This window comes from Mauremys reevesii, linkage group 15 (assembly GCF_016161935.1).
Source record: "Mauremys reevesii isolate NIE-2019 linkage group 15, ASM1616193v1, whole genome shotgun sequence".
In the NCBI taxonomy this organism is placed as follows: domain Eukaryota; kingdom Metazoa; phylum Chordata; order Testudines; family Geoemydidae; genus Mauremys; species Mauremys reevesii.
In genome coordinates, this window is record NC_052637.1 from 18100026 (window position 1) to 18122999 (window position 22974).

At 51.3% G+C, this 22974-nt stretch overlaps 1 long non-coding RNA gene across 1 annotated transcript; it reads left to right on the forward strand.

The window, feature by feature from the left end:
- The first annotated feature begins 14756 nt into the window (after positions 1–14756).
- On the forward strand, positions 14757–18256 carry LOC120383270. The gene is made up of 3 exons (XR_005588393.1): positions 14757–14971; positions 17101–17189; positions 17720–18256. It is a non-coding gene; the product is annotated as an uncharacterized LOC120383270 (long non-coding RNA).
- The last annotated feature ends 4718 nt before the right edge of the window (positions 18257–22974 follow it).

Below are 22974 nucleotides of genomic sequence, written 5' to 3' on the forward strand. Positions count from 1 at the left end.
GATTCCGTGCTAACAGAACTCCGTTCCAAACGAAACGAAAAAACATTTGAAAAAATTTCCAAGGCCATGATGCAGAGAGGCCACACCAGGGACTCAGTACAGTGCCGTGTGAAAGTTAAGGAGCTCAGACAAGCCTACCAGAAAACCAAAGAAGCAAACAGAAGGTCTGGGGCAGGGCCAAAAACATGTCGCTTCTACGCTGAGCTGCATGCAATTCTAGGGGGGTCCGCCACCACTACCCCACCCCTGTCCGTGGATTCCGAGGTGGGGGTGGTAATCGCAGCCATGGCTGAGGATTCTGCGGACGGGGAAGATGAGGAGGAGGAAGAGGATGACGAGCTTGCAGAGAGCACACAGCACTCCGTTCTCCCCAACAGCCAGGACCTTTTTCTCACCCTGACGGAATTACCCTCCCAGCCTTCCCAAGCCACTATCCCAGACAATGAAGCCATGGAAGGGACCTCTGGTGAGTGTACCTTTGTAAATATAAAACATGGTTTAAAAGCAAGCATTTTTTAATGATTAATTTGCCCTGAGGACTTGGGATGCATTCGCGGCCAGTACAGTTACTGGAAAAGTCTGTTAACATGTCTGGGGATGGAGCGGAAATCCTCCAGGGACATCTCCATGAAGCTCTCCTGGAGGTACTCCAAAAGCCTTTGCAGAAGGTTTCTGGGCAGGGCAGCCTTATTCCGTCCTCCATGGTAGGACACTTGACCACGCCATGCATGTAGCAAGTAATCTGGTATCATTGCATGACAAAGCCTAGCTGCGTATGGTCCCGGTGTTTGCTGGCATTCAAGCAACATCCATTCTTTATCTCGCTGTGTTATCCTCAGGAGAGTGATATCGTTCATGGTAACCTGGTTGAAATTCAGGAATGTAAGTAAGGGGACAGAGATGACCATTCCTACTGGGCTGTTTGCCTGTGGCTTAAAAGAAATCCTTCCCTGCAGGTAGCCAAGCAGGGGGATGTGGGGGGTGATTGGCGCTGAGCTTTTTCGCGTTTGGCTAGCAGGGATCTTCCCTGCTACCAGCCACGCAGTTGGGAGGGGGGGGAAGGGGGTCTTTAGCAGTGATCTTCCATGATACCAGCCACGTGGTGGGGGGAGGGGTAAAGCGATCATCCCAGAGAATTGGATGGGGGGGTAGTTTCTGCTGCTGCACGTTAACAGGAAAGAAGCAGCACTCAACGGGCTTTGCTTGCTATTTGGGAAAGGAGGGCGCTGGATATATGAAGGCTGCAGAAGACGAAAGACAATGGCTTACCATGGCCGCATGCAAGTCGAATTCTGCTGCCTGGACCTGCGTCTGTGAGATCTCTAACACCAGAGCCACAGGCACTTAATATTAAGATGCAAAATGCGACCTTGTACCAAAATCACATGTGCTATGTAAGGTGAATAGCGTTGTTCACCGTGAAAGAGTATAACCATTGTTCTGTAAAATGTATCTTTTTAAATACTTCTCTCCCTTTTTTCCCTCCCTCATGCAGCTGCAAATTTTTCAAGCCTCCCTACTCCGTCCCGAAGGCTATCTCAGATAAGGCGGCGGAAAAAAAAGATGCGAGACGAAATGTTCTCGGAAATCATGGAAGTGACCCGCAATGAAAGAGCTCATCTGAATGAGTGGAAGGACGTGGTATCAAAGTACAGGAAAGATGCCAGTGACCGTGAGGACAGGAGGGACGAACGTGAGGACAGGAGGGATGAACGTGAGGACAGGAGAGATGCTCGAGATGAGAGGTGGCGGCAGGAAGATCAGCGGTGGCAGGATGCAACGCTGGGGCTGCTGCGTGATCAAACTAACATGCTCCAGCGTATGGTGGAGCTTCAGGAATGGCAGCAGGATCTTAGAGTGCCGCTGCAGCCCCTGTATAACCACCCTCCCCCCTCACCATGTTCCATAGCCTCCTCACCCACCAGATGAGTAAGAATGCGTGGGGGGAGGCTCCGTGCATCCGCCCACTCCACGGGGACAGCCCAAACAAAAGGCTGTCATTATTATTGTAAGCAGAGTCAGGATGAGCCCCACCCTGACATCTGGTGGTAAATTATGGGGAGTGCGGAAAGTGTTGCATTGGTATTTCGGTTATTTGCATGGGCACTCCCACCCCACTTAGCATACCACAAAGCAGCATGGGATGGTTATTTTCACAGCTGTGGGAGCCCCAATTTCATTGTTATTGGGGCAGGAGTAATGAAATGTTGTCACCCTGATTGGGTAAATGGGGAACTACAAAATTGTCTTGTGATGGGGGGTTTCATTGTCAGCTGGATAGCGCTTGCTAGATGGGGCACATGGGTTCCAAAACCCATTGAAAAAAATAGAGGCTGGGGACAAGTATCTGTACTTGGTGGTGCAGGCTCTTTGTGTGAGTCAGAAGCACCAGTTCCACCTGAGCTTCTCTTCACTGTGGAATGTCAGAGTTAACTTTTGATTCCCTTAAGAATCTAGATGCAGGTTACTGAGCTGAATTCACTGGTACTGGGGCTTCCCTACTATGAGCTGAAATCACTGAAGAGCTGGACTTGCTGAGCTGGACTTGCTGAGCTGAGAGCACTGTGCTAATGAGTGGAGCTGAAATCACTGAAGAGCTGGACTTGCTGAGCTGAGAGCACTGTGCTGATGAGTGGGGGAGCCTGAAGCAATACTGGCAGAGCAGAGTGGAGCAGTTTGTGCAGCCACTGGGTGAGTGGAGCTGAGCAGCTCGTGAGGACGGCTGGAGCGGATCACAGGACAGCTGGTGGACCAGAGCAGCTGGCAGAGTGGAGCAGCCCACAGAGTAAGCGGAGCTGAGCTGTTTGCGGGGACGACTAGTGGAAGCAGAACCCCACGAAGAGGCAGGGCAGTTGGCCCCGAACCACGTAAGGTGCCCCTTTCTACCTAGGCTGGGGAGGGGGACCTCTGCAAAGAGACTCTTGAACTCTGGGCTGCCTGACCCGGGACAGAGACTTTTGAATTGTGGGACTTTTGGGACTGTGGGTGATTTAGGGGGGTTGCTGGACTCAAGGGCCCAGAGAGAAGGACACGGCCCAAGTTGCTGGGGTGGGTCTTTGCTCACGGTTTGACCTATGAACTCCAGTTGAGGTATTTTCCAAATTTCATGCTTGTTGTTGTTAATCTTATGTAATTAAACCTTTTCTGCTACACCAAGAGTCTGTGCTTGCGAGAGGGGAAGTATTGCCTCCTTGAGGCGCCCAGGGGTGTGTGTAAGATTTTCCCAGGTCACTGGGTGGGGGCTCGAGCTGGTCTGCATTACGTTGTGGGGAAGGGACCCCTAGGTATTGAACCTGGCCCTTGCTGCTATTGTTTCAGCCTGGCAGAGGGGTTACATTTTTGGGGGCTCGTCCGGGATCCTGGGTCAGTACCCCTCGCAAGCACATTGAATTGGGAAAACTGCAAATTACCTTGTTGTTTTGACCTGTTGTATTGGGAACAGATTAGAGTTTGTATAATGGCCCTACTCTTGTTAGAGGACTGGTGCAAGGGGATGAATATTGACCCCAGGAACTGTCTTCTGGTAACGGGGGTGCTGGAGGCAGTTGATGAGGGCTCAATTGAACCTACCTTAAGGTCATCCACTGAGTACCTGCGTAAGTGCAAAATGCGTGGGCGCATGTTTGTGAGGGAGGAGGGGGCTTTTGCTGTACTGTGTGAGCTGCCCTCGGCTGTGGACCCTCTACAGGTTCCAGGCTCGATAGCAGTGGAAAATGGTGAGTGGAAGGTAATAACCACTGGGAGCCAGCCCTCACCAGCCCCTACCCCTGATGTAGAGTTTTTAAAGAAAATGTCGGCCTTTTTGGGGAAAGAGGGAAAAACTTTGGCTGATATGGCGGGTCTGTTGGGCCTTAAGCCGGAAGCCCCACAACAGGAGCCTGCTCCTTCACCTGATGAGTGGGTGAAGGCTTTGGGGCGAGCATTAGAGAAAGTTATGCCACCCTGACCCCACCCTGAGTCAAGCCCCTATCATAAGCTGAGGTTGTTTTCTGGGGGTCCCACCCCAATACCCGGGGAGGAAGCATTTGAACCCTGGCTGGAGCACACTACTGAGATGCTGCAGGAGTGGGCGGTGCCTGATGCTGAAAAGAGAAGGCGACTAGTAGAGTGTCTCAGGGGGCCAGCCCTAGATGTGATTCGCACCCTAAAGCTCGGTAACCCAGGGTCAAGGTGAAGGACTGCCTGGAGGCCCTGGATCACGCCTTTGGGAGAACTGAGGGTCCAGAGGATGCTTATTGCAAGTTCCTCAATGCAAGACAACAAAGGGGAGAGAAGGGTTCTGCCTATATCCAGAGGTTGGAGAAGTTATTACAGAGAGCCATCATGCGGGGAGCAGTAGCAGTTGAGCAAATGGACCGGACTAGATTGGCTCAGGTTGTGAGAGGAATTCAGTATCAGAACCCAATCCTTCTCCACCTTCGATTAAGGGAACGGCAAGATAATCCATCAAGTTACTCTCGCCTGATAAAAGAGGTCCGAGAGGAAGAAGAGAGGCAGGCAGCTGGCGAGGTTTGGGAGGTGCAGCAACACCAGGCAACTGGCACAACATCCATGCGGACGCCCAAGGCACTAATGGTGAATCCTCAAGAGGAACTTATCCAGCAAGTGCAGGCCCTGACACAGAAAGTGACTGAACTAGAGAATACCTTTGATTCAGCAAAGACTTCGAGGTGCAAGGAACCCTCTGGTACCATGGTCCAGAGGACTACGTTTAGAACCTCTGCACCACCCCGTCAGCAAGGGAAAGGACAATCCTTCTTCTGCTACCGGTGTGGCCAGGGTGGGCACATTGCTGCAAGGTGTCAGAATGCAGAGAATCCCATGCTGGTATATCAAAAGCTGAGGACCTCCTGGGGAAAGTCGGGAAACGGCCCCAGGGCCTGGGAAGGGAGCCGCCTAGGCCTGCAGGATGTGGAGGCTACCCTGGAAGGAACCATGCGGCCCGAATCCCCCCAGGATTGATAGGACCCCGAGCGGAGGTCACTGTAAAGGTTGAAGGAACAGAATGTAGAGCAGTACTTGACACAGGATCCCAAGTGACCATCATATTCCAATCGTTCTACCAGCAGATTCTTGGGCATCTGCCTATACAGCCCCTGACAGGACTTGGCCTGTGTGGCCTTAGCATGGATGAATACCCCTATCAGGGCTATGTCATAGTACACCTGGAATTCCCAGAAGAGATTGCTGGGGTAAGACAGGAGGTGGACACTGCTGCTTTAATATGCCCTGACCCCAAAGGAGCCTCTGATGTGTCCGTGCTAATAGGGACCAACTCCAGCCTCTTTAGGATACTTGCTGATTACTGCAGACAGCAAGCAGGAGACCAATATCTGAACACCTTGGTGATACACACACACTGTGCCGCGGCCTACAGGAAAATTGAGGACACAAGAAAAGTGATGCCTGATTTGCCAGTAGGAGCACTGAGGTATGCGGGCCCGGTCCCTTTGGTGGTGCCTGCAATGTCAGAAAAGGAGGTGATTGTCAGGAGTACCTGCCTAAAAGGTAGTAAGGGAACATTAGCTGTGGCAGAGCAGCCAACCGAGGGAGGGCTCCCAGAGGGAGTGCTGGTTCTCAGTGGAGTCATAACCCTACCTGCTGAAGCCCAGGAGGAGGTGACTATCCTGGTTGCTAATGAAACACGCCGTGATGTGTTTGTAAAACCAGGGCAGAAGATTGCAGACATCTTTGAGCCTGAAAGCATTGTGAGACCGCAATGTGAAGCTGAAGTTCCAATGATAGATCCTGCAAAGTTTGACTTCGGGGACTCACCACTGTCCGAGGAGTGGAAAGATCGCCTGAGGAAAAAGCTTTGTGAGAGATCCAAGGTGTTCTCACTACATGAGTGGGATGTGGGATGTGCCAAAGGAGTGGAACACCACATCAGGCTACAAGATCCCCGACCCTTCAGGGAGAGGTCTAGGAGGATTGCCCTCTCTGAGATGGAAGACGTGCGCCATCATCTTCAAGAGCTGATCGCAGCTGGTATCATTACAGAGTCCCGAAGCCCCTATGCTTCACCCATTGTGGTCGTTCGTAAAAAGAGTGGAAAAATCCGGATGTGTATTGACTATCGTACCCTAAACAGGCGCACTACAGTTGATCAATACACCATGCCTCGAGTACAAGATGCCTTGGACTGTTTGCTAGGTAGCCAGTGGTTCTCTGTATTGGATCTTCGGAGTGGATACTACCAGATCCCTCTGGGAGAAGAGGATAAGGAGAAGACAGCCTTCATCTGCCCGTTAGGGTTCTACCAGTTTGAACGCATGCCCCAAGGGATTTCCGGGGCCCCTGCCACATTTCAATGACTTATGGAGAAAGTTGTGGGAGACATGAATTTACTGCAAGTGTTAGTTTACTTGGACGACCTGATTGTGTTTGGAAGAACCTTGGAGGAACATGAAGAAAGACTTCTTAAAGTGCTCGATAGGTTGGAGGCATATGGTTTGAAGCTTTCAATTGACAAATGCCAGTTCTGCCAAACCTCAGTGAGGTATGTGGGTCACATCGTGTCCCAAGAGGGCGTGAGTACTGATCCCGATAAAATAAAAGCACTCACTACCTGGCCACGTCCCACTAACTACAGGGAACTCAAGACCTTTCTTGGATTTAGTGGCTACTACCGCAGATTTGTGAAGAACTATGCCACAATTGTAAAACCTCTGAATGATCTTACCAGGGGATACCAGTGCAACAAGTACAAATCTAAGACCCGGAATAAGAGGAGGCCTCCAAAGCCTCCTGTGCAGAGACACTATGGCCCCTTCGAACCATTTGGGCCACGGTGGGATGAAAGATGTGAGAGGGCTTTTCGGGAAATCATTACTCGCCTAACTCATGCTCCCATCCTAGTCTTTGCTGATCCAAGCAAACCATTTATCCTGCATACTGATGCCAGTTTGGAAGGTCTGGGAGCAGTACTGTATCAGGAAGAGGAAGGCCACCACAAACCTGTAGCCTTTGCCAGCCGAGGACTGTCTGACAGTGAAACTCGATATCCCATCCACAAGCTGGAGTTCTTGGCTTTGAAATGGGCCATCACTGAGAAATGTCGAGACTACTTGTATGGTGCTCAGTTCCAGGTGTGGACAGACAACAACCCCCTGACTTATGTGCTAACAAGTGCTAAGTTGGATGCTACAGGGCAGACATGGGTGGCCGCCTTGGCTAGCTATGAGTTCAGCATTCAATACCGATCCGGGAGAAGCAATGTAGATGCAGATGCCTTGTCCAGACGTCCGCAGACACCTGAAGTTGCTGTGATACCCACGGATGGAGTGAGAGCTATTTGCAGCGTGAGTCGCAGAGAGCCAGAGGCCCATGAGAGCCTTCATGGATGTGTTGCTGAAGCTTTGGGCCTTCCCCCTGAATGCGTGCCTTCTGCTTCAGTGAACTACATTGCATTGGACCAATCTCCCTTGCCCGTGCTCAATGCGGCTGACTGGCAGGAAGCCCAGCTGCAAGATACGGACATCCGTGATACACTGCTTGCCAAAAGGGAGGGGCGAAGCCCAGCTGTGGTTGTCCCGCCCAACCCAGAAGGTAAGCTGCTATTGAGAGAATGGACCAAACTAAAACTGATTCAGGGAGTGCTACACCGTGTGACCACAGATCCTTTACAAAAACAACGGACCCAACTAGTGCTGCCGAAAGAGTACAGAGCCCTGGCTATGAGGGCCCTGCATGATGACTTTGGACATTTAGGAATGGAGAGGACCCTGGAACTTATTCGCAGTAGGTTCTATTGGCCCCGGATGGCTGAAGATGTTCGCAGAAAATGTGAAACCTGCTCTCGATGTGTTCAAAGGAAAACTCTGCCCACAAGGGCTGCATATCTGAAAAACATCACCAGCAACAAACCCCTGGAGCTGGTTTGCATTGATTTCTTGTCCTTAGAAGTAGACAAGAGGAATATTGGGAACATTCTAGTCGTGACCAACCATTATACGCGATATGCGCAGGCATATCCCACACGTGATCAGAAGGCCACCACTGTCGCTCGAGTACTGTGGGAAAAATATTTCTCAGTTTATGGATTCCCAGCCCGGATACACTCAGATCAGGGGCGAGACTTTGAAAGTCACCTTCTAAAGGAGGTGCTAAGGGTAGCAGGAATTAAAAAGTCGAGGACAACGCCTTATCACCCGCAAGGTGATCCTCAGCCAGAGAGGTTCAACCGAACCCTATTAGATATGTTGGGGACTTTGCGGCCAGAACAGAAAGCAACCTGGAGCCAACATGTTGCATTTCTGGTGCACGCCTACAACGCCACAAAGAACGACGCTACGGGATTCACCCCGTATCTTTTGATGTTTGGGCGAGAACCAAGATTACCCATAGACCTGTGCTTTGGTGTCTCCGAGGATGGAGATGGCTATGAAACTCATCAGCAATATGTATCCCGACTACGAGAAAAGCTGCGGGATGCTTATCACTTGGCGGCATCTGCAGCTCGGAAGAATGCAGACCGCAACAAACATCGATATGATGCTAGGGTACATCTGCAAGAGCTCCAGCCAGGGGACAGAGTCTTGCTGCGAAATTTGGGTATTTCTGGCAAACACAAGATAGCTGACAGATGGAGGGCAATACCTTACTTGGTGATGGAAAAGCTAGGAGACCTGCCGGTCTACAAGATCAAACCTGAAGAGGGTCCAGGGCAGGCAAAGACTGTGCATAGAAACCTTTTGCTCCCTGTGGGGGAATTGGTGGGCAGCCCTTATGAGATGGGCCACAACAGAGCGAGTGGGCAGAATGAAGGTGCTGTACCAAAGCCACCTTCCAACATGGACAGGCGGCCCCCTGCAGCTAACCTACCCCTACTCAGCACATCTGAGAGTGAGTCTGAGGGGGAAGACACAACCATGGTGTATCCTGGGATGAAGACAAGATTTCAGTCTCGATCAGCTGAATCAAATGAGAGCACCTCCTCTTCCACCTTAAACCCCATGGCAGAAATATTTAGGCCTATTCCTGATGCCCCTGAGCCACTGGTGGGACCCCCATGTGATGTCACGCCCGGGTTATTGGACAGCGGAGACATACAGGTGGAGGATATCCTGAGCACCATCAACCCTCCACTGTTAGAACTGGGAATGCAGGGGCCTATGGCAGTATCTGAGGGGGACTCACAGGAAACTTCCCCATCCGTTACTCAAGAAGATGTCCCCCCTGCCACAGCAACAGAGATTCTCAATAGGCGAGACAGGGTAATAAGACCAGTGAAACGGTTAACTTATGATGCACCTGGGGTGACTAGTGAGGAGCCAATACATTTAGCACACAGGCTTGTGGAAGCTAAAGTGGGCTATCTGACGCCGTTTGACGGGGGCCAATAAGTTGGTACAGTAGGGAATGTGATTTATCGGGACGACAAATTCTCGGCTGGGGGGAGGATGTAAGCAGAGTCAGGATGAGCCCCACCCTGACATCTGGTGGTAAATTATGGGGAGTGCGGAAAGTGTTGCATTGGTATTTCGGTTATTTGCATGGGCACTCCCACCCCACTTAGCATACCGCAAAGCAGCATGGGATGGTTATTTTCACAGCTGTGGGAGCCCCAATTTCATTGTTATTGGGGCAGGAGTAATGAAATGTTGTCACCCTGATTGGGTAAATGGGGAACTACAAAATTGTCTTGTGATGGGGGGTTTCATTGTCAGCTGGATAGCGCTTGCTAGATGGGGCACATGGGTTCCAAAACCCATTGAAAAAAATAGAGGCTGGGGACAAGTATCTGTACTTGGTGGTGCAGGCTCTTTGTGTGAGTTAGAAGCACCAGTTCCACCTGAGCTTCTCTTCACTGTGGAATGTCAGAGTTAACTTTTGATTCCCTTAAGAATCTAGATGCAGGTTACTGAGCTGAATTCACTGGTACTGGGGCTTCCCTACTATGAGCTGAAATCACTGAAGAGCTGGACTTGCTGAGCTGGACTTGCTGAGCTGGACTTGCTGAGCTGAGAGCACTGTGCTAATGAGTGGAGCTGAAATCACTGAAGAGCTGGACTTGCTGAGCTGAGAGCACTGTGCTGATGAGTGGGGGAGCCTGAAGCAATACTGGCAGAGCAGAGTGGAGCAGTTTGTGCAGCCACTGGGTGAGTGGAGCTGAGCAGTTCGTGAGGACGGCTGGAGCGGATCACAGGACAGCTGGTGGACCAGAGCAGCTGGCAGAGTGGAGCAGCCCACAGAGTAAGCGGAGCTGAGCTGTTTGCGGGGACGACTAGTGGAAGCAGAACCCCACGAAGAGGCAGGGCAGTTGGCTCCGAACCACGTAAGGTGCCCCTTTCTACCTAGGCTGGGGAGGGGGACCTCTGCAAAGAGACTCTTGAACTCTGGGCTGCCTGACCCGGGACAGAGACTTTTTAATTGTGGGACTTTTGGGACTGTGGGTGATTTAGGGGGGTTGCTGGACTCAAGGGCCCAGAGAGAAGGACACGGCCCAAGTTGCTGGGGTGGGTCTTTGCTCACGGTTTGACCTATGAACTCCAGTTGAGGTATTTTCCAAATTTCATGCTTGTTGTTGTTAATCTTATGTAATTAAACCTTTTCTGCTACACCAAGAGTCTGTGCTTGCGAGAGGGGAAGTATTGCCTCCTTGAGGCGCCCAGGGGTGTGTGTAAGATTTTCCCAGGTCACTGGATGGGGGCTCGAGCTGGTCTGCATTACGTTGTGGGGAAGGGACCCCTAGGAATTGAACCTGGCCCTTGCTGCTATTGTTTCAGCCTGGCAGAGGGGTTACATTATGAAATTTTTTTAGTGGCCTTTTCCTTCCCTCCTATCCTCCTTCCAAACTCCACCCGGGCTACCTTGTCAGTTCTCTCCCTCTTTTTATAATTAATTAATAAAGAATACATGATTTTTAAATGAGAGTGACTTTATTTCCTTAGAAAGCAAGCTGTGTTCGAAGCGGGGTGGTGGCTTACAGGGAATGAGTCAATCAAGGGGTGGTGGGTTTCATCAAGGAGAAACAAACACAACAGTCACACTGTACCCTGGCTAGTGATGAAACTGGTTTTCAAAGCTTCTCTAATGCGCACCACTTCCTGGTGTGCTCTTCTAATCGCCCTGGTGTCTGGCTGCGCGTAATCAGCGGCCAGGTGTTTTGCCTTAGCCTCCCACCCCGCCATAAAGGTCTCCCCTTGCTCTCACAGAGATTGTGGAGCACACAGCAAGCAGCAATAACAATGGGGACATTGGTTTGGCTGAGGTCTGAGCAAGTCAGTAATGTGTGCCAGCACGCCTTTAAACGGCCAAATGCACATTCTACCACCATTCTGCACTTGTTCAGCCTGTAGTTGAACAGCTCCTGACTACTGTCCAGGCTGCCTGTGTATGGCTTCATGAGCCATGGCATCAAGGGGTAGGCTGGGTCCCCCAGGATAACTACAGGCATTTCAACATCCCCAATTGTTATTTTCTGGTCTGAGAAGTAATTCCCTTGCTGCAGCCATTTAAACAGAGTAGTGTTCCTGAAGACACGAGCGTCATGAACCTTTCCCGGCCATCCGACGTTGATGTTAGTGAAACGTCCCTTGTGATCCACCAGTGCTTGCAGTACCACTGAAAAGTACCCCTTGCGGTTTATGTACTGGGTGCCCTGGTGCTCCAGTGCCAAGATAGGGATATGGGTTCCATCTATCACCCCACCACAGTTAGGGAATCCCATTGCAGCAAAGCCATCCACTATGACCTGCACATTTCCCAGAGTCACAGCTTTTCATAGCAGCAGCTTAGTGATTGCTTTGGCTACTTGCATCACAGCAGCCCCCACAGGAGATTTGCCCACTCCACATTGATTCCCGACTGACCGGTAGCTGTCTGGCGTTGCAAGCTTCCAGAGGGCTATCGCCACTCACTTCTCAACTGTGAGGGCTGCTCTCATCTTGGTATTCTGGCGTTTCAGGACAGGGGAAAGCAAGTCACAAAGTTTCATGAAAGTGCCCTTACGCATGCGAAAGTTTCGCAGCCACTGGGAATCGTCCCACACCTGCAACACTATGCGGTCCCACCAGTCTGTGCTTGTTTCCCGGGCCCCAAATCGGCGTTCCATGGTAGAACCTGCCCCATTACCAGCAGGATCTCCAACGCACCGGGGCCCGCAGTTTGAGAGAATTCTGTGTCCATGTCCTCATCACTCTCGTCGCTGCTCTGCCGTAGCCGCCTCCTCCTCGCCTGGCTTTGCAGGTCCCGGTTCAGCATAGACTGCACGAGAATGCGCGAGGTCTTTAAAACGTCCATGATTGCTGTCTTGAGCTCAGCAGGGTCCATGCTTGCCGTGGTATGGCGTCTGCACAGTTCACCCAGGAAAAAAGGTGCGAAATGGTTGTCTGCTGCTGCTTTCACGGAGGGAGGGGTGAGGCTGTACCCAGAAGCACCAGTGACAATGTTTTTTGCCCCATCAGGCACTGGGATCTCAACCCAGAATTCCAATGGGCAGGGGAGACTGCGGGAACTATGGGATAGCTATGGGATAGCTACCCACAGTGCAATGCTCTGGAAATTGACGCTTGCCTCGGTACATGGACGCACACCACCGAATTACTGTGCTTAGTGTGGCCGCGTGCACTCAACTTTATACAATCTGTTTTAAAAAACCGGTTTCTGTAAAATCGGAATAATCCCGTAGTGTAGACATACCCAAAGAGACTAATAAAGAAATAACAACACCTTCATTCAGGGGGTTGCATACAATAGTCCTGTGGTTTAACACTGTAGAATGCCCTTCCAAATAATAAAAATATCTTCCTTTGTGTCCAAGTTTAAAATAGAGACTTGTGACCTCTGGGCCAGGAATTAAGAAAGATAAAGGATGGGGAAAGGTGAGAGGTACCAAATTGTGATGAGAATTCCCCATCCATCAGAATTTACTATCTCTCCCCTGAAGATGAGGAAAGGCAGAGGTAGGAAAACGGTGACAGGTGTACCCCCATCCATCACAATTTGTTAGGGGGGAGGGATAGCTCAGTGGTTTTGAGCATTGGCCTACTAAACCCAGAATTGTGAGTTCAATCCTTGAGGGGGCCACTTAGGGATCTGGGGCAAAAATTGGTCCTGCTAGTGAAGGTAGGGGGCTGGACTCAATGACCTTTCAAGGTCCCTTCCAGTTCTAGGAGATTGGTATATCTCCAATTATTACCTATTACCCTGCACCAGGCACGGAGAAAGATAAAAGAACCACACTGTGATAGGCATACCCCAATTTTATCACAATGAGCTACATCTGAATCAGAGGATAAAGAAAGATCTGGACCACAGGCAGGGGTGAAGGATCTTTCCTAAAGAGGGGAGACCATGAGGCTCTGCTCCTTATGTGGACATATCACCGTCATATTGGTGCACATAACAAAATTCATGTGGTGGGGGTGGCGCTGATGAGTTCAGAGTGTGGGAGGGGGCTCAGGGCTGGGGAAGAGGCTGGGGCAGGGGTGTGATGGCTCCGGCTGGGGATGCAGGCTCTGGGATGGGGCCAGAGATGAGGTGCTCAGTGCTGGGGCAGAGGATTGGAGTGCAGGGGGTGAGGGCTCTGGGGTGGGGCTGGGGTGAGGGGTTTGGGGTGCAGGAGGGTGCTCGTGGGCTACGGTGGGGAGAGAGGACTCCTCCCAGCTCTCTCTCCCCACAGCAGCAGCACCTGGGCTGCAGTGGGAGAGGTGCCTCTCCCTGCCATAGCAGCTCTGGGGTTGGGGCTGCAGGATAGGTGCCCCTACCCTGGCCCCAGAAGGTCTGGGCGACCTGTCCGCAGCTGGGTCTGGGCCGCTCTGACCACGTTTGGGACCGGCCCGGGCTGTACGGCAGCAGAGTTGGGGCCAGGGGAGGGGCGCCCTTCTCCCAGCTGTGGCAGGTCCCTGGGTGGGTTCCTTGAGCATCTGCAGAGTGCAGCTTAGAGGGAACTTAGGCTGGTCCATGGTGAAAACTGGACAGGCAAGGCCCATCCCCTTTCAAAAGTGGGAGGGCCATGGCCCCTCGGCACCTCTTTTCCAGCACCCCTGAAGGGGATGGGCAAAGATAGAGGTAGCAAATTGTGACAAGCATACGCCATATCCATGATAACTCCCCCCCCGGACTAGGAGATAGGGAAAGGTAGAGGATGGAGAAAGATGAGACGTAGAACATCATGTTGGGAATGTCCCCATCCATCAGAATTTACCAACCCTGGACCAAATGATGGAGAAACACAGAAGTGGGTAAACCATGATAGATGAAACCCATCCATCACAGTTTGTTACCCCTGGACCAGAAAGTGGGGAAAGGTGAGAGGTACCAAATTGTGGTGGGAATGCCTCCATCCATCACAACTTACTGCCCTGGGACTGCAGGATGGGGAAAGGCAGAGACAGCAAATTGTGACAGGGCAGCAAAAGGGAGAAATATGTTAATAAAACTTACCAGGAGCTACTAGCAAACAGTGCAGGCAAAGTTCCACTGGCAGGGTGAGGAGCAGCAGGTAGCCCTGCGAGGGAAGTGGGGGAGGAACTGAGGGCTTTTTCCCTGCGCAGCCCAGTGATGGGTTAAGTTGACCCTACAAATAACCAGAGGAAGCTAGTGACATAGCACTAAGAACCCCATGACCCGAACTAAGGGAGCAGTCCTTGCAGCTCAGGCCAGGGCTCGCAGACAGTGAACAAGCTGTGGGGAAAAGAGACCCAGTGCAATTCATCTCGCTAGGACCCAGGAGGCGCCGGGCGGAGCGATTCCCGGGGTCACTCAGCCTGGCAGCGGGAAGTGAATTGTAGTCTCTGCAGTGACTCTGTTGCGGTGCAACCCACGTTCCTTGCGAGACCCCGGGGCCTCGGCTGCTGCCGCTGGGGACCCAGAGCCCTGGCTGCAGGCGGGGAGGTTTCCTATCGAGGGAGGAACATTCCTGCTGCTCCCCGAGAGACTCTCCCAGTGCAGAGACCCCAGCCTGTCCCGCCCCTCCTTACTGGGACCCAGAGCCCTGTTCCCAGGCAGAGCCCCACGTGGAGAGAAGGTGAGACCCAGGGGCGGCTCTAGCTTTTTGGCCGCCCCAAGCAGTCATGCGCGGGAGGCGCCCCGGAGCCGCGGACCTCCCGCGGGCATGACTGCAGAGGGACCGCTGGTCCCGCGTGGCTCGGCTGGACCTCCCGCGGCTGCGGACGGCTCGCGGGTCTGGCGGCTCCGCTTGAGCGGGAGGTCCAGCCCAGCCGCGGGACAAGCGCCCCCTCCGCAGTCATGCCTGCGGCAGGTCCAGTCGTCCCGGGGCTCCGGTGCGCCTCCCGCAGGCATGACTGCGGCAAGTCCGCCGGCCCAGCCTGCCGCCCCCCCCCGCAGTAGGGGACACCCCCTACATTTTGCCGCCCTAGGCACCAGCTTGTTTTGCTGGTGCCTAGAGCCGCCCCTGAGTGAGACCTGCCCCCCTCCCCCCGGAGCGCTGCTCCCGGGGCAGCCTGTCTGCAGGGGCAGGGGGATGCCCCAGGCTGCTCCCAGCTGGGCTGGCCGCGATTCCCTGCACTGGGCAGAGGAGAGCTGGCTGTAGGGCGTGTGAGGATTGGGGCTAGGACAGCAACATCTCGGGAGCTGGCGGGAGGTGGGAGCCGGAAGGGGGCTCTGAGAGCCAGAGGGCACTGAGGGGTGAACAGGGATGCGGGAGGGGATGTGGGGCCACTGAAGGGAGGCTGAGGGAATACACCGGAATCAGGGGGCAGGGGGAGAATTCTGGGGCTGATGAGAACAGAGCTGGAATAGAGGGAAACTGAGTGTGGGGAGAAAGAGAAGAAAAGGGGGGTTGTGGGGAGAGGGGCTGTGGGGTGCCTGGAGGGAGAATATGAGAGCAAGTGGAGACTGACGGGAAGGGAGAGCCAGAGGGTAGGAGAAGGGAAGGAGATGGTGAGAGAGAGGAATCTTTTCCCATAGAAATGGTCAAACAAGCACTGGGCGTGGATGAGCCCGGGACTTACCCCAAGGGCTCAGAATTTACAAGGCAAATATCCAGTCCCCCCCACACCCTGCTCACAATATATTACTTAAGATAATCTCATTATTTTTGGGGTCTGACTCCTGAATGTTAAATGTTTGGGGTTGACAGAACTGAAGAGGGCCCTGCTCTGATTTCTGTGCAGGATTCTGTGTCAAACCAGAGTCACTGAGAGCAACAGCAGGCAAGGAGTCCAACTTATATTTACAGCTGAGGGGGGACTTTCTCCTGTGACTGTCATCAGTGCTCTAGGTCAGCCCCAGGCTGTGCTGCCAACAGCTCCTGAGCCAGAGACTCCAGGTGATAATAGAGAACTTGGAGAAAGTGCTGGGGATGGACAGGAAAGTGACTCTACACAAACATCCCCTCCCTGCTCCCCATGTGTCTGAGAGTCCCAGAGCAGCTGCCCCAGGCACACCCAGGCTCACACCCCTGTTAGCAGTGGCAGTAGCTATTAGAGAGGAAACACCCACAGGAATGGCCGGACAGTAACCAGCTCTTCCATGCAGAAGGGAGACAGGAGAGACTGAATGGGGCAGCAGGAGCAATAAGTGGTTCCCGGCTCCCAGCCCTGCCCAGCCCCATTCCCTGCAGCACCCCAGGGCAGATTGACTTTCCTGGGACAATGTGAGGAGCAGAGAGAGGAAAAGCCAGTTCCTGCCTCTGCCTGGTCCCCGCGCTGCTGGGGGGATGTGCTGTTGTGGGGACAGTGTCGGGGGGGATCCCACAAAGTGGCTCCTTTGATTCTGCTCTTTTCTAGAGTTTGGCTCAGAGACTCTGTTACTGGGAGGGTTTAAAAATGTCTCATGTGTTTAGTCCCAGTGGGAGGGGTCAGATCTGTGTTGTAATAAGGTAACTGAGGGTTTTCCCAGCATGGCAGAGTCTAGAGTGTCTGTCTATACAGAAAGAGCCTGTGGGGAGGGAAAGCTCAGTGGTTTGAGCACTGGCCTGCTAAACCCAGGGCAAGTTCAATCCTTGAGGGGGTCATTTAGAGATCTGGGGCAAAAATCTGTCTGGGAATTGGTCCTACTTTGAGCAGTGGGTTGGACTAGATGACCTCCTGAGGTCCCTTCCAACCCTGATATTCTATGATTCTATTAATCGGGGTGTGAAACAAACTAACACTAATTCAGAAACCTCAACAATTGTCTTTTTCACCTTGACAGGCTGCAGAATAAGGGCCACGTTTTCTTCCAGATCATCCCATCTACCTAGGGGCTGGGGAAGAGAAATGGCTGTGGTGGATCCAACTCAGGTAGGGGATGTTTGTGGGAGTTGTTGGGGAAGGTTGTTGTAGAAGGGGGAAGGGCAGGAAATTCACAGAGTGAGCCAGGGACAGAGACAGGCTGTGATAAACATGCTGGGACATGCTCGGCCTAGGGGCTGATTTATGAAAAGGCCCATTGCTGCCAGGGCTGGGGTTGAACATTCCCTCATGCTGGATCCTGAACCCACTGGCCAGAGACTGCAATGAAATACAAAGGGAAGGTGCTGGGATTCCAGTCCCTGTTCCCTGCGCGGAGGTCTGCTTCCCATAGCAGCCTGTGCCTAGTAGGTGTGTGGTAAATGAGAAGACCCTGCCCTCCTCCATCTGTTGGGAGGGACAAGGAGCTCTTGCATTCTCTTTGTTCCCTGGAGCCTCCTGGCCACTCTGAGCAGAGTGGGGCTGGGATTCTGCTCCTCTGGCCTTCCCAGAGCTGTCCTATTTTTATGCTTCTGCTCCCACGAATAGTGGGATTGTGGCTGGGGCAGCAGGCACTGAGTGGGGCGCACCTGTTGTTTCAGATGCCGGTGACTTTCGAGGAGGTGGCTGTGTATTTCACCCAGGGGCAGGGGGCTCTACTGGATCCCGGTCAGAGAGCCCTCTACAGGGACGTCATGCAGGAGAATTATGAGACTGTGACCTCGCTGGGTAGGGATTTCTTTCCCCGAAGCTATTTGAAGACCAGGGGCCCTGTATTTCTGAATCTGGTCAGGTTCTTCCCCGGTCAGTGAGATTAGAGGGGAATGGATGACACAGTCCAAGTGCAAGAGAGCCATTTGCCTCCATACCCCCTCCAACTGGATAGGGAAGTCATGAACCTAATTGACATAGTAATTCATTCCCGTCCCTCCAGCTGTCGCGAGGGGCAGAAGCAGTGTATTATGCTATATGCATTAATACTCACTCACACACAGGATCTCTGTGCACCTCCCTTCATGCAACTAACTCTATGTGTGGGGAGGGCTCTGGTCTCTGTGGGTTCAGACATAGGCAGGGGTTTAACACTGTTGAGATGAGTTCCTGTCTGCATCCTGTAGAACTTGCCATACCAGTATTGCCCTGGCCTCTTCGTTTGTCATTCAGTGTTAAATACATTCTAAGACAATATGCATTTCCTCACCTTTTGGGGGGCGAAGCCAGACTTTAAGGCACCTGCTCCCCTACATGGTGTTAACTTCGCTTGTACCAATCAGAAACAAACACAAACAGGTTTTGGGCCCCGTCCCCTATGACACTTCTATGATGTCATTGTGGGTACTTTATGGCCTGCCTGCCATGTGCAGGCAGGGAGAGGAGAAAGAAAAACTAATCCTGTGTATACCTGTGTATCCTGTGTATACCCGTGTATCCTGTGTATGCCCGTAACCGAGCCGGATCACCTCGAAGCCTCTCTCTCAGCTCACGTGTTTCAAACAGAGCTTCTACGTTTGCCGGTCGTTATGCGTTGGTTTGTATTTGTAAGTATCAGTTATTACTAAATGCTGCATCTTTGTTTATAAATATTGTTAGTAGATATTTTAGTCATTGTGTGTTTTAAGTTTTATTAACTCTATTAGCTAATCATACACTGCTCCCTTACCCCTTGTAATTATCCCCAATAAAACTTTTAAATTGATTAAGTTTAGTGTGTGTGTGTGTGTGTGTGTGTGTGTCTGCAGTTTGCATCGTGACCCACACTTTCCTTGCATCCCTTACCAATATAGTCTGTTGCCACGTGCAGCCTGGTAAATAACAGGCCTGCATTTTCTTTCGCCCCTGCGAGTCTGTGGCAATCCACAAACACCAGAGCTGTGTGTGCCTCAGAAAGTCCCCCAGGGCACAGAGACCCTGAAAACTCCTAGTGAGTGTGTGACAAGTACCCCTCGCCAAGATATTGGCCTCTCCCAAGGGGACTCAGTGACCATATTCTCATCCCATAGCCCCCAAGAATGTCATGGGTTGAGTTTAAACTCAAGATATGCCCGTTGTGAGAAATACTGCCCCAGTCTTCAGTACACTCTGATCATGCCTGATTCACCCCCTGAGCAGGACTCCCCATTCCCAAACCTGACCTGATCACTCAGCTGGAAGGAGGAGAAGAGCTGTGGGTCCCGGATCTCCAAGCCTCCAAGGAAAGGAAGATCCCAAGAGGCAGCCGCACAGGTGAGGAGCCAGTGACACTGACACAGAAACTATATAGCAAATGAAGGAAAAAGTTTAAAATCCATAAAATGTGGTGTGGCCCCCTCAGTTCTGCCTCATCTCACCCAAGTTGGGCTGTGGTCAGCAGGTGTCATGTCATCATGTCAGATATTGCTCATGGCTTCACACCCACCCTGTTTGCTGTCAGGAGTTTTCTCCTCATCTTCACTTCCCTGTGAGTGTTTGGATGGGTTGTGGAGGCAGAATCCAATTTCTCATTCTTCCAATGGTTATTGAGTTGTGTTTTCTCTTTTCTGCCAGCCCAGGCAATGACTCCTGCCTGGATTTTCTCTCTCTTCCAGTAGGTGATGAGACAATGAGTGAGAACGAGGAGGGGAATCCACAGCAGGAAGATCCTGAGCAAGTGGAACTGCAGGGGACCTTTTTGAGAAAAGTAGATGGGAATTTTTCCCAGTGCTTGGAACAGAGAAAAGGCTGGAGTAATTGGTGGGGGTCAGAGAGGAAGCTGGGAAACTGCCGGAGGAAGAAAGTGGATGAATCAATTGAATGTGGAGGAGGAGGCAAGGATCCCAAAGAAATCACAGCCCAGCAGACAAGTCACAAGGAAAAGAAGCTCTGTAAATGCTTGGACTGTGGGAAAAGCTTCAATTACCCCTCAGTCCTTATTAACCACAAGATAATCCACACAGGAGACAGACTTTATAAATGCCTTGAGTGTGGGAAAAGCTACAGTCAACGCTCAGCCCTTATTACCCATGGGAGAATCCATATGGGGGAGAGACCCTATAAATGCTTGGACTGTGGGAAAAATTTCAGTGTGAGCTCACATCTTATTACCCGTCGGAGGATACACACGGGAGACAGACCATATAAATGCCTTGAGTGTGGGAAAAGCTTCAATCATAGCTCCCATCTTATTAAACATCGGAGAGTGCACACGGGAGAGAGACCGTATAAATGCCTTGAATGTTGGAAAAGCTTCAGTGATAAATCAAAACTCATTACACATCAGAGAATCCACATGGGAGAGAAACCACATAAATGCTTGGATGATGGGAAAAGTTTCAGTTCCAGTTCATATCTTCCTAAACATTGGCGAATCCACACGGGACAGAATCTATAAATGTCTTGACAGTGGAAAAAGTTTCAGTCAAAGATCAAACCTTGCTTCACGTCAGACAAACCACACAATGTAGAGAACCCATAAATGCTTGGATTGTGGGAAAAGCTTCAATAACTGCAGGAAAAGATACAGTCTCAGCTCACACATGACTCCTCATCGGGCAATTCACACAAGAAAGAGCTTAAATGTGGGGGAATCTGCATTTGTTGTTTGCGCAGCATCAAGCATCAGCAAATCCACACAGGGAAGAGCCTCTCAGATGTCCTTAGCATGGAAAATGCTTCAGTTGGTGCTAACACCACATTGGACATCAGAAACTCCTCCACAGAGGAGAGAAGTTCTCTGTGCCCTGACTAGGGCTGGCCATAGTAAAAACTCCATTTCCTAATTCCCATACACAGCAGTGGCATTTGGCTCCCAGGTATCCATCTGCCCATCTCTGGGGACAGGTTCCAGTAGCAGCTGACCCTGAGTTGATCAGTGACCCCATGGCTTTGCTTGGTCTAAGCTAACCCCGGGCAGAGGCGGAGGAGAAGTCCCGATCAGCCCCTCCTCCCTGCTGCAGCCCTGGCTGCTGAACTGATGGGCCTTCCTCCCTCCTGCTAACCTGCTGTGGGATGGGAGAGAGAATTTCATCCAGAAGCTCCCTCTGCCTGGAGTTCCACCCTCTCCAGTCCCTTCCCAGATGTGATGCCCCTTCCATGGAAAGGGATACTTAGGCCATAACCCACATTTACTCTGGACACCTGTCTCCATCTTTCAGCTGCCCCTGGACTAGGCTCCCCCACTTACCTGGAGCTGGTCCTTGCAGGGCGAGTGTTTCTGGAGCTGGCAAATTGTTCATTCCCTAAATCTTCTGAGGTGCTGGGTTACAGGGGATCAAATGTGGAGGGACCAGGAGGGATGGGTTATGGGGAGGAAACTGGGAAATTGAACAGTTGGGTCTGGTGGATGTGGGATGCAGAGGGTGCTGGGGAAATCAAGTGTTAGGGATCATGGGATAAGAGAGGAGAGTACAGGGAAGAGAGGTGCTGCCTCTTATCACTCACACCTTCTGCCCCTTTTCCCTGCCTCCTTTGCATTCAGAAAGCACCACTAAGAGGGACTGATTTCTACACAGTCTTTTGTGGGAAGTGTAAAGGCTTTGGGGTCCCACCTCTGCCTGTACAGCATCAGCTTTCGAGGGTCTCTCTGTGGTGGGAAAAGTGTTTGGGATTAGCTAGCAAATCTCCCCTGACCCCCCCCCCCCACTTTTCCTAGTCTAAACTGACCCCAACCATCTTACATATTCTGATTCCCCCCATTAGCAGAGTGATTATTAGTGTCACTGAGTTCCCCTTTGGGGAGAGAGTGTCTCATTCCCCCATAGTCTCACATTGCTCCAGGCTATGCCAAAACATTTATATTTTGTACACTGACTCCCTTTGAGACCAGAATTAAATAGATTTTAAATGTCCTGGAGCAGGGTTAGGAAAATGTGGTGTTGGGTTCTGTGTTATTTGAGGACGATGGAGTGAGTTGGAGGGATTCCATCCTCCCCCCCTTCATTGTCATGCTCCACCCCGATACAGCAACCTCTCTCTGAGCCTTGGAGAGTTTATCCTCTCCCCGTTCTACCCTCCACCTCCCAGCACGGCACTCCCAACAATGTTCTTTACTCTCCATGCTTAGGAATCACACTTTGATTTTTTTGAGCCTGACAGACTCCTGAGGGCTAGAGATGAAAGTGTGTCCTGTACTTGGAGTGGGAATTGAAATGAACCTGAAAGCTCTGTTTGAGCTTTCTGAGCTTAAATCCCTGTTTCCATCTATTGGTAAAGTGGCTTCTGGGTTTTTCCAGCCAAGTCCAGAATATTTGTAGATGGATAGATTTTACCTTTGGTTTGTTTTTTTTCTTTTTTGCATTAGGACAATAATAAAACTTTTGTAAATGACACAACCAAATAATGAGGAGGTGCTGAGTACAGCAGGTTTAGCCAGTTCAGAGGAAAATGGATACATTTGTTTTCCTTCTTTTGGGAGTTATGATTCTGTGGGACTTCACTTTATGAACCTGAAAGTGTTTTGTAGCCAATATTGTAGTGTTGGCTTTTCTCTCTTCCTGAGAGAGAACTCAGGAACTATCACATAGTTTGATATTAGTTTAGTTTGATAGGATATAGCGCAGTTTTATTGAGGACTTTACGAGACAAATGATCATTTGTGAGAAGAGTCTTTTTTATTTTAACCTTTCTTAACCCTTTGTCATGAGATTTTTGTGTGTTTGAACAATGAAAATTATCAATATATTTCAGCATGAATGCTGAGGGTGAGTGCTAGATTCACACTCGGAGAGGCCGAGACTGAATGGGGCATGGAGTTACTTCCTGATCCCTGCAGAGATGTGAGATGCAGTCAGGAGCAGGAGAGGGTGGGGAAACAGAGCTGGGAAACTGCAGACCTTTCTCTTGAGAGCCAATGCTGAGAACTGTGAACTTGCTGTGCCAATGCCAGAGAGACACAGGAATTGCC